Source organism: Micropterus salmoides, unplaced genomic scaffold (assembly GCF_014851395.1).
Source record: "Micropterus salmoides isolate LMB-PRFRI ecotype aquatic unplaced genomic scaffold, ASM1485139v1 Ms_hic_scaffold_19, whole genome shotgun sequence".
Lineage (NCBI taxonomy): Eukaryota > Metazoa > Chordata > Actinopteri > Centrarchiformes > Centrarchidae > Micropterus > Micropterus salmoides.
Genome location: NW_024041039.1, coordinates 25,215,834 through 25,227,610, shown reverse-complemented (window position 1 = coordinate 25,227,610; position 11,777 = coordinate 25,215,834). Strand labels below are relative to the sequence as shown.

Genomic DNA, 11,777 nt, shown 5'->3' with positions numbered 1-11,777 from the left:
TACACTTGTACCAACAGCATCAGTTACAATACAGACTAACAAATGTAAGAAAAATATTAAACTTTACCACTACATTTCCACTAACTTCTGCTGAGCTGAGATTCAACATCATTTTCCCCAACCTTGCCACTACATGACAAGCGGCATGTGATGAAATGGAGCACAGCCAGTTACTCCATGAAGTTCAACCTGAGCAGAGCAACGGAAAATTACATTCTGGTGTTTTAGAAACAAATTCCTATTGAGTTTATTAATTATCACGAGAACTATATAAAAATCTCTTACTAAAGTTACTTAAAAATACAAAGACTGACAATTATTTTTACTGATTATTTTTGACTTTATGATGCTGCTTATTCAGCTTTCAAATACATTTTCTCTTACTATTCTCTGTTCTGCTGCTCTCTTGCTGTCTCCCTCCTCTGCTGCTGTCTGCTCCTCTCCTCTTCAACAACAACAATACATGAATCAACAAATAATCAAGATTAACCTTACATTAACTAGCTATGATACTATTAGTAGATATGTCAGAGATGCCACCAATGTTTAAGGAAATTAGAAAGTCTTCAATTTTGATGAGCTTCTAACAGCTTAAGTACTCTTATTGGTTCTTTTTCATTACTAAAAGTGCTTTTAAATAATAAAATATTTCAAAAAGATACACACGTTTTCAGGTGTAGTAAGTATTAGCTTTTGAATGATAATGGAAATGAGTGTAATTGTCGTCAACCCAAGTAATCTTAGAGTTATCTTCAAGGGGTTCACTTCTTGCACGCGGCCTCTCTGCTCTTCTGTTTGTTGACTTCACTCCATGTTTGTGCAGGAGCTCATCCCTATCATGCCTTCCTATTGACTGTATTGTCAATAGATGGATTTGTAGTGTGGTCAAGCACAATAAATTATGAACACACTGGAAAACAGCTATTTCCCCCTATAAAAACATTTATTTTTCCCTTTCAGAAATTATTTTATGAACAAAATCATGTACAGTCCCGTCCCAGAAAAGAAAATAATGAAGAAAACCTCTCAGACATATTGTCACTGTCTAGAGCTAGGATGTCCTCAGGTTGCTAGCGTTGTTAACCATTAGCTCACCAGCTACATTAGTTTTTCAAAGCCTTCTGTTATAGTCCATGGGCCCAGGCCAGAATTTTCACTAATCACCCAAGGTGGCAAATTCTAGTTTGATGTTTTTTTTAAAGTCTATATCTCAGGATGATAATCTAACATAACTTTTTCTAAGTGGTAGCTTTGTCACAGAAATCACCCTTCAATGACACTAACCGCTGAGCCAAAGAATGAAAAAACCTTGTCACTTTATTTGAACACGTCCCATAAAGAAAAACAAAAGAATTCTTCCGGGTTCATGAACTTATTTGATCATTTGATCATCATTGCAAACTGCCAATATCACTTTTTGTGAACCGACCAATCACAGCCTGGATGGGGCGGGACATGAAAAAAGTTTGCGTGCAGACTTTTGAAATGTTGAACTCGTTGCACGAATGGTTACGATTATTGATGAGTTAGTACTAAGCATTAACAAATGAACAACTGACAACCATGTATAGCATTTTTCTTGCACAATATACGATAAAATGCACATACTGTAACTGGAATTACTATTATACTAGTGGTAAGCTATATAGACCTACTAATATCTGAAATCATAATGAATACACTAACATTAGTCCTAATCACAGTGGTGTAATATCAGAGCACAGTTTTATTTGTGAAACAAACGTTAAACCTTGCTTGTGGAACAAAGCAGGTTGGAGTAATCTTGCTATGAAAATGCATGGAATTAAACAAAGTTGCCATCATTGGTCATTACTTTCTTTACTCATTTGGGGTCATAAGTTTTTTACTACTTCTGTAATAAAACACCTTAAAGCAAATATCCTATCAGATGGGGGACCCTTGGACAAAATCTTACAATGTCTGGGCATGTTCCTGATGAGACAACAGATCAAACAATGACAAAGGCATTGAGCCTTTATCATCCAGGAACTGCCCACACACTATGTCCACATGAGGCCAGGCATTGTCCTGCACCAGCAGGAACCTAGGGCCCAACACACCAGCGTAAGGTCTGACAGTGGCTCTGAGGATTTCATCCCAGTACCTAACATAGGGCTGGACACTAAAACACTAACAATATTGCAATATAATTTTTTTCAATAACAATATAACAGATTTTCAATAAAAATTCAATAAATGTTTGGTTTTATTCACTTGAATAATAGAACTTATTAATTCATTAGGATTTAGTGTTTTTATTAAAATGTTTATTTTGTTGAGGAAAAGGACTGAAAAAAAGCTTTTACTTGATTTTGCTCAGTGTCACAACCTGGCTCAAGGGTTATGACAAAAGAGGGAACGAGGCAGCATAAATGATCAAAAACTGATTTATTTAACAAAAGAGTGAACTAAACATAACTATTTAAATGTGCAAGGTGTGTCTCTGTAACATAAATAACTCAAAACAAGATGTGGCAGTCGGGGTGGTCAGGTCATGGTAGACGTCTAGGTTGCAGAGAAGGCAGAAGAGCAAGTAGTTTGCCCAAGTGGAGCTTTATCTCCCCTGGCTCACAGGTCTCCAAGGTGCACCCGATCAGCAATCACCTCAACAAAACAAAGATGTTTAACAGTGGTGAGGTATCACTCTCACAGGGTGGCCTCACCGGATCACACAGGGGCCATCACATCATGCATATTCGCTGAGAAAGATTTTATCATAATTTTTTTGAATGATCCACGTCACATTTGTGAAATGATCCACTGTTTGGTCTCAAGTGCAGACCATAATATATGTACTGTGTATTTCATATTTACTTGTTTTTTTTCAAATTGCTAGGTCCCACCATCATGGTTCTGATATCACCAGATTACATACAGACTGTCTTATTTATCCATATCTGATTTTTTTATAAAGAGTTTATAAAGACCTTACATAATGAACCATTATGATTTTATTACGTTTAGAATGAGACTTTTACATCTACATAACCGCAGGCCTATGGAGTTCGCCTTATTTTGTCTTTATGTTTCTAAAATAGCTGACAACTGACAAACAGCACTACAGAGTGCGTTTTGTCATCACACACATCGCGCCTGTCACTACATTAAATGCGTCCATAGAAGAAGAAGAGGAAATAATAATAATAATAATAATAATAATAATAATAATAATGATATTAAACAGTCTCTGAGTAGTCTTCTGGTTTATTAGAAGTAAGAAGGGAAGTGACATTTAGACAAATGAACAAGCACACGTATTATTTTGCAGGAGAGCGAACAGCCTGTGGATCTTTATAGCATGAAGCCAGACTGGGACAGATACAAACAGCTGACGGCAGAAATCACGGATGTGGATTTTCCCAGGTGGAAGGCTATAATGTGGGACAGATGTTTTCCAAGCGGTGCTGAAGTTGTCTTCTGCTGGACAGGTAATTAACTTAAGTTTGTCAGACTTTAGCGTTGCAAATGAAAGCTGTTGTTTGATAGCTTTAGCTTGAAGCTGGCTATAATCACTGAGAGAGGTCAGGTGTTTCCCCTGTCAATATGTAAGGTTAGATGCATTAATTGATTGGCTTTGCTGGATCAGAAATGTTAATTGCCAATAAAACCATAATGTTAGCTTAGAGCATGGAAGCATCAGCCAGCTAAACTTTTACTGCCCTGGTAGAAAAATCATGTAAGGTTATTTGGATTGGTTTATTCTCCAGTGCTGGCTTTGGTTTGTGGTGTAAAATATGTAGCTGGATTAATTTCATGTAGTTACTCTCTCTACAGGCTTTGTTGGTTATGTTAGTGAGACAATCAGCTGATCACTAATTGGTAATAAAATGGTAGCTTACAGCTGGAAGCTCAGATCAGACAGCTAAACCTTTACTGCGCTGGTAGAAAAAATATGTTGTTGCATTAATTTTATGTAGTTAATCTCTCTATTTTGGTTTTGTTACATTCCTGAGACAATCAGCTCATCACTAATTGGCAATAAAAGAAGGCAGCTTCCAGCATGGAAGCTCAGATAAGCCAGCTAAACTTTTACTGCGCTGGTAGATGTGTAGTAGAAAAAATATGTAGTTGGATTGTAACTTCATGTAGTAGATGAATATTATTGGTAATAAAACGGTAACAGCAGGGAAGCTCAGATCAGCAGCTAAACTTCACATTTTACTGCCCTAGTGGAAAACATGTACTTTTTTTTTTTTTTACTGCTAATGGTGATATATAACAACAACTGTGAGCCTATTAAGTGACCAATAATGAATACTTTCTGAATTTGCATTAAAAAATGTGTTTTTTGGATATTGATTTGCCACTGTGCACACAAATGTGTAATTTGTACTTTCACATGCTAAATGCCCATTAAAAGGTTTCACAGATTTACCACAAGCTGAAATTATGTCAGTACTACTTTCTGTTGTATTTTAAAAAAAAATTCAAAAGACATTTTGGTAAGATTTGCACATTGCTTATCTAATTAAGCAAATCGAGAGGAACCTTGATTCTCACCTGCCAATGCCTTTGTAAACTTCATGTATTATGTGGTTTATAATGGACTGTGGTGCAGAAACAGTGAGGTTTACATTGTCCTGGTATCTGTCAGTGGTCATACTTAATGCACTAGATGTGATAGTGTTTGAGATGTTCTTCATTTTCTTTGGTATGTTAGTTCTGATGAGCCAACCCAAGTTGTAAAATAATGTATTACAGGAGTATGAGCACTGTAGCACTTCATTTCTTGATGTAGCTGTTGTTTAATTAATGAACAAGTAACAATAATATTTAAAACAAAAAAAACAAATGCTTTTACTGAATAATTAAGTAAATATAATTTCTTAATATATCTATCTAAAGAAACCTCAATTCTGAACTGGCAACTCTCTGTGATCTCATAGATGACACCTGGATATCTTTGACTGTCCTGAAAAAAATCAACACATAGCATGTATGGCTACCTCTTCCAATAGACTTCACACAAACCTACTGTTCACATACTGTTAGACGATAATGGTAAAAACAATGATTGTCCCCCCCAAAAAGTAAAGCTACTTATTTGAAATGGTTATCATGTTTTCCCCTAGTACTTACATGGACCCAACAAACAAACTGGTTACATAGAGATTTTGTCACCTTAGGTAGTACCAAATTCTGGCTAAGCCAATGTACTATTAGTTTGCATCAGCTTACCCACCTCCAACCTGAGCAGATGTGTAACCCGAGAGAATAGAAAACACTTTAGGTTCTTAGGGAAATGCTTGTAGTCAATTTTGGAAGAAACTAATACAACAGTCTAATATTTAATCCATCAACCATATGGATACAGATCAAACGGAAGAATATAAGAAGAAAGGATAGAGGGCTGACGGAAGGTGGGAAAAACATAACAAAAAGAATCATTCATTTCCCCAAATGGCAGTATGTATTTTTCATTAAGCACCCCGAATTATAATTGAGCGGCAAGGCGATTGAGTCAAAACACTCCACCACTATAGACACTTAACTTCAGCTCACAGATGTGATAATATATAATTAGATAAATGGAAGCGGAAACAAGAGGGGAGAGACAGACAAAAATAGGTTTTTGGAGAGGGAATAATGTCAGTGGGCAGTTGATGCATTATTGATCAACATGTTCTCATTCCAGGACGACAAATACTGACGCAATATTTGACACAGTAAGTCAGCGTCCGTATAAAACGTATTTTTTTTAGATGTGGTTATAGGTAGTTTGGTTAGATTTAGGCATCAATACTACTTGGTTACATTTAGAAAAAACTCATGGTTCATCTTGGTTGAAGTGCATGACAAAGCGTTGGGATCATAGACTGTATATAAGTATATAAGAAGTGGACGTAGTTATCGTGACCTTGGTTTGTGGACTGCCGTTCTGAAGCCTTGACTTTGGCCGATAGGGCCAACAGCACCGGACGTGACCATATTTGGACGAGACTGTGGAGCTAGGTGCATCTGTAATTCACGTTAACTATTTTAACAGGGCTGACAATTTTGTCTAGCAAGCAACAGGCTTAAAACTAAATGTACTCACCAGAGAAAGTGAACAGCCAACTCCTAATAGGCGTGGTTAAATTTACACAGTGCTGTGGTTACAATTCACTCTAGCCTGATTGACAGGTTGCCATGGTAACGACTTGTCAATCATAAATAATTCCTCCCTAAAGCATACTCTGCTTTATGGTCTATTTTCATCTAAATGGGACCATAATTTACTAAATGAACATGGTATGCCCTGGGATGAGAATGGGCTGTATTGCTCGCCCCTACTTAGGGTAAAAGCAAAAAAAAAAAAATGCAAACACAGCATAGTCACATTAATAATTTATTAGTACGTGTGTATGCTATATGTATTTATGTAAGTGTGTTTGATCTTTAATCTCCTGACTATTGACCACACTTTGATCCTGAATATACAATTATATTATGTTACTTATGTTCTGTATGTCTTCATGTGCTGATTCACCCGACTTAATGCAGATCCCATAGCACACACACACACACACACACACACACACACACACACACATACAAAAAAATGATGTATCAGTGATGACAACGTGGCCTCCAGTAGCTTCTCAAATGTCCCTTTTTGTCACTGGAACATTGTGTAGTGTAGCATGAAGTGTGCCTAAGTGTGTGTACATACAGTATATGTGTCCATGACAGCTTGCCTGTTTTGTAGCGAGTTGGCATGCACGTTTTATGATAAAGGTTTCATTTTATGTATAAATACAATAATGTTCAATAATGCAACTGTTTACAATAAAACATCAGTTTGGTGTTTTCTGTTTTTAGGTTCTGAAAGCATATGCATAAAGCCAATGTGACAACTGTGAGTTTACCACTGGGTAACACTTCGCCATGCAAAGCCACACAGTGGATTCTCTCTGCTTTGAATCAACATCCCTCCCAGCATTTTACATTAATCTCTTTTTTTTTTCTTCACACACACTCTTTCTTAGCTCTGCTCTTAGCTCCCCCGCCTCAATACTCGCCCCCTGGAGAGTGTTTTCTGCACTGGTATTTCTCACTGTATACTGTATGTGTTGGATGTGGGTTTTTCAGACTGTCGGGGAGAAAAGGAGAGTCTGCAGATGTATCGCATCTGATTACAGTGAGAGCTATTGCTGTTTGACGGCTCACGGACCCCTGCTAGGTTGTTGATACCGAGAGCTACAGGTGTATTTCCAAAGTGGAAGATCCTCTTCAGTAGAGTGCTTTCAAAGTTCAGGGCCTCCGTGTCATGGAATGGAAGTGGGAAAGTGGGGATGATGGGATTTAGGTTCATTTTTGGGAAAAGGCCACAAGCTGTATTTTGTTGTCAGAGCTTTCTGAAGAACTGCTTGTGAAGCACATTCAACAAAATACTATAGGAGAGTGGTTCACTACTATAAATATAAAAGGCAGTTATTGAATCACTCATTTGTGTTTAATAGAGAAGTTGCTGAACATTTACAATGTTATTAGAATGTGAATGTTTCCTATGCCTAAACCAAAATATATAGTGTTTTCATGACTGTGATATCTGTCAATAGAGTGCAAAATGTGCCTTTTACATATTAACATATGGTCAGGTTTGGTTATTAGTTGAATATCAAATAAAACTATTAATATTCCAAATTATTAATTATAATTTGTAAATATGGGGTACCACCCTGGAATCAGGGACCAATAACCAAATATGATCAGTCTAAAAGAGGGTTTGTCCACGTATAGATGGCACACAGAGACGGGTGAATCCGTACACTGGCCGTGGTAACCAACTCTTACTACAACATTATACACATATAATCACAGGCAACGACTTCTTAAAATTATAATAGGATTTATTCAACTCAAGCATAGATCAATGATCAACAACTTTAGTAAGTAAATCACTATTAACTATTCTAAGCAAAATGAAATAAAGCCAATAAAACAAATCATACAAAGCATACAACAAACCAGCAAGCATGTGTGTAGGTGTGTGCGTGTGTGTGAATGAGAGACAAAGGAGGAGGAGAGACTAAGAGAGGCGTGGATCCGACCACGTGGGTGGTTGCAGATCTGGTTCAGAATGGGCTAGAGGCCAGCTGATTTTGGAATCAAGATGGCGGAAAATCTAATGTGGAAATGACGTCATCAGCGGGCGTCAGCAGGCATCATCACATGGTCTCCGTGTCTCCGAATGACACAAGTCGATTTTCTTTCCATTGGCGGAAAGTTGGTTTCAAAACTCCGTGTGTGAAGAACTGAGATCAACAAATACAGGCGGGACTCACAAATGCCTGTTTGAAAGTGACAAATGTCTGGAAGATATTCACAAATACTTTTCAACAATTTGTAAATTAAAACTGGACTCACAAATGCCTATTTGAAAGTTGCAAATGTTAGGAAGATATTCACAAATGTGGTTCATTTATTTGTAAACTATTAAATATATTCACAGATATTTTTATTATTTGTGGAATTTGTGTATTTACAGATCTGTTTTATATTTGCAAAATATTTTTGTGAGTTTACAAATCTTCATTTTGTGTTTTATATTTACAAATTACACATTTACACACAGATCACTCATCTGTTCACACAAATAATATTGAAACCCCTAAATTACATTTAAATTTACAGAAATTCACCACATGAAGCTTGTACAAGTAAGTTACAATCACAAAGTTATAGAATCTGCTGCCCACACATACTAAATCCTCTTACGTTTTGCTTTGGTAGCAAGTAGATGCGTCAGACCTTTTAGGAAATCCTGTGGAGTTTTCTCTCGGCTCGTTTCTGACGATGCCGGTAGTAGTCTTCGGCAGAAGCAACAGGAATCAGTGAAGTCTACTTAGGTTGAGAATGTAGAACACAAGGGTAATCTTCTCTCAGTTAAGCATGGAGTTTATCCGTCTTAAACGTTATCTTGTGTATAACAGTTTCCTTAGGGATCCAAAATTTGAAAAAAATAACAGAGGTAGAAAGAAAACAAACAGAGTACAGATCGTCCGCCGAGTGAAGTCTGACTTCAGGAACAAAGAAAGTTCAGCGCTGTGAAAGTTGCGTCTCCTATCACTGCATATGCAGCTGTGGAACGACAATTCTTATTTTTCTAATTCTTCTTATATCTGAGGGGGGCGCGCCGGCTGCGTTACCGGGGCGACCTTCAAGATTACAAATGCAGCCAATAGTGGCTCTGCTTGTAGGTCTGAGTCACTATTTCGCACCTAGGTGTGAAATGGGCTTTGGCGCCTTTTTTACTGTTCTTTGTTTGAAATAACCCCAATTCAGGCCTTTGGGAATTCAACAGGCTGGGGTCAGGCCTGTAGGATGTCAGAAGGCCCTCCTTGTTCTACCAGACTGTGAGGGCCAACACCGGGTTAGCAAAATAAACTGCAATAAAAGCTACAGGGGATAAACCAATTAAAAACAAATTATGCTAAAATATTTGAGTAGGTCCCACCTTAATTTTTTTTATATATGGTTAATAGAGATTTTTGTAAAAGTATAATGAAGTCATATATTCAATAGATACAGGGAAATTATGATTTAGAATATTTATTGCAATATTATGGATTATGGATTATATGAAGATTACAAAATATGTTAAAGTACACCAACCAGATACTTTTATACAGGCCATTGTTTGTATATCCATGTAGAAATGCACACACAAACTGGGTCAGCAACTCAGCATGCTAATTATTAATTAAGGGTACCTTCTTCCAAATGCATTCCAAACAGTGGAGCTAAGGCACTTTTTTACAAGTCTCATTCAAGTAGAAGGGATATATTTTTAGTCAAACTCATTACATCACTACACAAACAATCACTGAAAATAATGGATCAAAAACAAATGAAATGGCACAACTGTATAATTCTGAGTTGCTCAGTTTTGACAGTTTCTTTTATGAAGTTGATTTTTAAATGTGTGAACCATCGCGCCCCGGCTGTACTTTGTGGCAACTGCAGGGTCGCACAGCGCAAAACCACTTTCGGTCAGTCATCTTTCTCGGTAAAAGGGATACATTTTTGGAATGCCCTACCAACTGAAATAAAAACACAAAGTGATTTGAAAACATTTAATGAAAAGGTGAACCACTGGCTGAAAACAAAAACAAACCTGCGATCATTTACCACTGACCATGCACATGTGCACGCACAGATGGAGTAACAGATACACATAGATAAACATATTCATAAAGACTATGCGCACGCATGCACGTGGATACGCGCACCTATAAACATATGCACATGCACATATGCAACACTTGTGAATGATTGTAATGTGATGTGGTTGTTGTGCGATCATGTAAGGAATGTCACTATTATGTGCTGTGGTGATCTTTTTTAAGTGAAGGAGCCTACCTGGGGACAGGGATCCCAAATTAGCCTTGGCTAGAAACCCTTCATGCAACACATCTGTTTCATGTTATAGTATCCTGTTACAAATATATAAATAAATAGCACACTATAATTTTAATAGTAAATAGATTCATAGTAAAACATGTAATATTAACAATTTTAATTTACTTGAATAAATTTATCAATCCTTTGCAAGTACTATGTTAGACACAGACCCCAGTTCCTAGATTTTAACCCTTTGTAAAATTCCAGGACTAGCCACTTTTAACTGGTTTTAGATTAAAATGCCTTTTTAAACGGGTTTGTTCAGACATGGTTTAAACACTGCAGTCGGGTGGTAATTCTGTGGGTTTGTTACTATGAGTGACTCCTTTCACATTACATTTTGATCCATCGTTGGTATAAAGCTGACGGAATGGAGGATGGAGGCGAGTGAACCTGGAGGGGAGACAGACAGACAGGGTTAGACGCAGGGAAAACAAAGTACAAGGAAACAGTGACGACGCAGAATACGCAAGTGCTTGAGTGGTGAAGTGGAACCGGGTTTGGAGCAACGACGATCAAGCAGGGGTTGACTGGAGAACCGGGGTAGAAGTACTGTGGGAGATGAGGTTGATTGCTGGCAGGTGTGGCAGGCAGAGGAGGTGGCTGACGAGGTGCAGGTGCGGGTCGTTGGCTGGGCTCAGGAGCGGAGGGAGAGAGAGAGAGAGAGCACATGCAGGGGAGGAGACACAGGGAGGCAGGCAGAGTACAAGAAAACAAAACACCAGGGGAAAACATCCATCCATCGTCAGCCGCTTATCCTGTGTACAGGGTGGCGGGGGTTGGAGCCAATCCCAGGTGACATTGGGTGAAAGGCGGGGTACACCATGGACAGGTCGCCAGTCTATCGCAGGGCAAAGGGAAAACAGAATCACAAAATAAGGAGAAATAAACATGACACTCACCGTCAGCCAGGCTGCCACCACAAGGTTGGTGATGAACCAGTATTGGACAAAATCACATTTTAACCAGATGAGATGAAAATCATACCAACTTCATGAATGAAAGGAGCTACAGAACTCATGTCTAAATGAAGGATAAAATTAAACCTCCAAAGCGGAAGGTGTAACTTGAGATGAAGTGTTGTTTTCAACAGGCTCATGCGACAGACAAATTAAAGCATCGTTTTTATTACAAACATTCAAACAAAAACTTCAGTCTATGGATTTAGGGATATCACATTAGAAGACCATAATGTTTGCTAAGTAAAGTCCTGTAGATTCTGTTTTGAACATTTGTGACTCTATACCTGGGGTCTGTACTAAACAGTAGGATTTGGGGTTAGTGAGGTAATATCAGGTTTAACCCTAGGTTTCCAGTCCTGCAACAGTGGTTCACTTCTTACCAGGCTACATCACCATGGTAACTTATGC

General features: G+C 37.9%; 1 long non-coding RNA gene across 1 annotated transcript; it reads right to left on the bottom strand.

Moving 5' to 3' along the window:
- Window positions 1–9,726: 9,726 nt before the first annotated feature.
- LOC119910563 lies at window positions 9,727–10,941 on the bottom strand. Its single transcript, XR_005445646.1, has 2 exons — window positions 10,366–10,941; window positions 9,727–10,046 (listed from the first exon to the last, which is right to left on the bottom strand). It is a non-coding gene; the product is annotated as an uncharacterized LOC119910563 (long non-coding RNA).
- Between the last annotated feature and the right edge of the window lie 836 nt (window positions 10,942–11,777).